Source organism: Arvicanthis niloticus, chromosome 3 (assembly GCF_011762505.2).
Source record: "Arvicanthis niloticus isolate mArvNil1 chromosome 3, mArvNil1.pat.X, whole genome shotgun sequence".
In the NCBI taxonomy this organism is placed as follows: domain Eukaryota; kingdom Metazoa; phylum Chordata; class Mammalia; order Rodentia; family Muridae; genus Arvicanthis; species Arvicanthis niloticus.
The window spans coordinates 79,207,623-79,211,818 of NC_047660.1; positions in this window are offsets into that span (position 1 = coordinate 79,207,623).

Genomic DNA, 4,196 nt, shown 5'->3' on the forward strand with positions numbered 1-4,196 from the left:
TAATGATAGTTTACAGAGCCTAAGGGAGAACAAGGGCAAAAATTCCACTGTTTATACAGTGATTAGTAGACCAAGTCACTTATACTCTCTGAACACCAAGTGATATATGTTGAGATTAAGTTTTATTTACAATACTGGGATTTGAATGCTAGGCAAGTTAAGTTACCACTAGGCAAAGTAAGAGGATTCAGTGGAATGCTGTATGTTTGGTGCAATGTCTGGCTTTGTAATGCTTCATAACCACTTATTACTGCTAGATATTAGCACTATAGAATATATCCTCTCAAATGTTTGAAATGTGAAGAGAAATTTAGTTCTTTTGGTTTTGCTAAGTAGCCAAGTCTAGTCTTGAACTCACAGCCCTCCTATCCCAGACTCCAGAGTAAGTGTTACAGACATGTACCACTGTCCCCAGTTACTTTTGAAATGAGCTTGAAGTGTAGAAATAGCTACAGCATTAAACCCCAAAACTACATATACTACATATACTACATTTGTAAGCAAAGAGATCTCATTAAGAATAATTAGTCAGAGATAAGTGTGTAATTCAGAATTCGAGACACTGAAGCAGGAGGAACTTGAGTTCGAGGTCTGGGCTATAAAGTCTGGGCTATAAAGATGCTAGTAGAACAAGGTTCTGAAGCGATAATTCGATGGGTGAGTGCACTTGCTGTACACACATCAGGGCCCAAGTTTGGATCCTGGCATCCTTGTAAGAACTTAGACGTTACATGCACCTGTAGCCCCAGAACTGTGGGAACTGGGGCAAGAGAATGACTGGGGCATTCTGGGTACCAGCATAGCTTCGGTTTTAGTGAGAGACTCTTTCTCAGGGGAGTAAGGTGAAGAATGACAGGACACCTGATGTCCTTTTCTGGCCTTTAAATGTACAGGGTCCATATATGCATATAGACCACAAATATACAACACGTACATAAACTTATATAGATGCAGGTAAAAAGTGGGGGAAGGGGAGAAGGCATGAGGAATGAACTGGTGTGTTGATGAGAGTTGGGGCAATATTATCACGTCTACCTCAAAGTTGTTAGGGTTAATGAGGTATAGGAAATGAAGTATAGAATTGGCCTGAATAAACAGTAGCAATTCCCCCTCCCCATTCAGTTTCCTTTCTCAAGTAACAAGTCATTGTGTATACTGCCTACATAATAGTTATCATCTGAATAAATAGGTTACTATCCAACTCCACTTCCCTTATAATGTGACCTTGAGGATGTTGTTCAATCTCTCTGATTCTGAGTAACCTTATCTGTATAATGCATTCCAAAAGGCTAGCTGTTAGTATTGTTTTGTGATCAATTGCCTACTTGATATATAGCATATTCTTAATTGGAAATCTAAAAATATGGTTTGATATTACTTTTCCTTTTGTTTGTTTTAGGCTTTGAAGAGATGAACAGAATGATAGAACTTTATTTATTTATTTATTTATTTTTAAGATTTATGTACTTTATGTATGTGAGTACACTGTTGCTGCCTTCAGACACACCAGAAGAGGGCATCAGATCCCATCACAGATGGTTATAAGCCACCATGTGGTTGCTGGGAACTGAACTTAGGACCTCTCAAAGAGTTGTAAGGACTCTTCGTCTCTGAGCCGTTTATTCTTCCTAACTAAAGAGAATATGAAAGTTCTCTTGGGTGCTAGGATCAGAAAACAGGTCCTAAAAACTGGAGGCGGGGGGGAGGCAGATTACATAACGTTTGGAGAAATTTAAAAACTAATTTCAAGATCTTTTAGTAGTGGGGATGTAGCTCAGTTGGTAAAATGTTTGTTTCACATACATGAAGCCCTGGTTTTGATCCTACCATAATAAGTTTGGGGCCAACTTGGAATATATGAGCCTCTGGGAGAGATAGGGGCAGGTAGAGACACAAGGAGAATGGGTGGGAGAGGAGGACACTTAGAAGAGTGGCAAGTACTCTCTTCTTTAGTACTTTTTATTATCTTTTTGTTTTGTTTTGTTTTTAAGGGTAATCTAGGTTGTTTGTATGTTTTCCTATTATGACTTTTTAGAAGCTATCTGGTTTGTATCTTAGTTTTTGCTTTGGACTTTAAAAAATTATTAAATAAGGGCTGGAGTTCCATAGTTAAGAATACAAATAAACCTTTAAAAAGACCAGGGGTCAATGGTTGACTAGAGGCTGTTAGCAAAGAGATGTTAAGTACAAAGAAGTATGGGTAAGTTTGTTTTGTGGATAATAGAAATAGTATCACCAGTGGTCTCACTAATAAGAATATAGCAACTAGTTTTATTCAAGGCCAAGTACAAATATAGAGTCCATATGCTACCAGGGTGCACCTGGCCCCAGTGAGCCCTGGTTACTGCTTGGGGCTTCCTTTTGCACGCCCAAGAAAAGGAGGAGTTATTTCCTAGGGATGGCATGCAGGTGGCTTTCTGTTTTGAGTCATAGGCCCATGTTATGTCTTAGTTCACCGCACATGTCCTTTATTACATTGCATCTGGTTTTAATTATATGCATGCTCCATCAAGACTAGGCATAGGATACTCAATAGGTGACTTCCCCTTGCAAGTCCACTCACGGGACATCTTGGCATATAGCATGTACATCCAGGGCCGATTTAGGCTAGATTGTCCCAATGTCCTTAGTTTCTGGTTACGTGTGTGACCATAAAAAGGGAGTTACTAAGGGTTACTCAAAAACTAAGCTTAATAAAGCAGGTGAAGGTCTCAGGTTGCAAGGTGCATTAATAAAGCTGTGTGTGTGTGTGTGTGTGTGTGTGTGTGTGTGTGTGTGTGTAGCCTAAGCTAAGTAGGGTCCTAGGTTGTCAGGCTATGTCTATGTTCATCAGCCTTAGAGATGGATATGTGACAGAGTATGTCTTACTAAACTATACACTTAAAATTGGTGAATCAGTGCATGAAGTTATATCTCAGTAAAGTGTTTTTTTTTTAAGTACAAATAAAGCTCTTTTTTTTTTTTTTTTTTTTTGACTATTTCAATATGTGTTTCTCCATTCCCTGGAAAGGTTTCCTTCCTCTATATTTAACCAGGTAACTGCTAATGACTATTGAATTCTATTTTAAATTCCTGTGCTGTGTCCACATGCTTGCAAACAAACATATGCACACAATGACAAACTGTATTATTTCTGGGTTCTCAGAGAGTCCAGGCTATGATGACCTTGTCTTCCTGATCCTCCACTTTTTGTCTCCCAAGAGCTTGAATTACAAATGTGCCCTATCACAGAGAAATTTTTATTTTGTTTTAGAGTCAGTCTCATGTACTCCAGGCTGGCCTTAAATTCTGCAGTGGAGCATGTCCTTGGACTTCTGGTCATCCTGTCACCACCTCCCAACTGCGGGGATGAATGAAGCCGAAGCTTTTATGACAAGACTTTCATTAACTGAGCAATATCCCTAGAAATCTATTTTTGTATCAACTCATTATATTTACTAGTTGTCCTCCACTCCACTAACGCTACTTTGGAAATATTTTTATTAGGATACTGTGTATAGTTCTGATTTGTTCTAACTCCTAATAGTATTCTAGAGTGTGGATATACCATAGTTTATATGGTCATCTTCCTGTCATTGTTTGCAGTGTGTCAAGTTCTCTGTTCTCTTGATGCTTTCAGACAAGAGGGGAACTGTGGGGTCTTGACAATAACATTAAATAGGAGGCCTTATTATGAAGAGAAGTCATTACATGTTGAGCCTAACTCTTTCAAACCAAAAAAAAATAAAATAAAATAAAATAAAAATAAAAAAATAAAATTCCTTTCCAGGGAAAATACTTAAGAGCCAGCAAACAAACTAGGAAGGGTGGGATTTCCGGCACTACTAACAGTAAACTTCAGCAATACTGGTGGAGGTAGTATGTAGGAAGTGGTGAAATTCTTAGAGAATTTGCTTTTAAAAAATTATACCTTATTTTGTAGCCAGTAAAATAGTAGTAAATCTTTCATTATTATTCTGTGAATAATAATAATGAACAGGACAGTCAAGGTTCCTGTCTCAGAGACGCAGTCTTTAGTTGACCTCTCAAAGAATTAATACTCTGGTGTGTGTACAAGCTTAGAAACCCGGTCACTCTGGAGGGCGATATAGGAGGATCACAAATTCGAGAGCGGCTTGTCATCCCAAAAGGAAAACTGTCCAACAGTGGTAGAACGCTCTTAGCACGCTTGAAATCCTGGGTTCCATCCTTAGTAC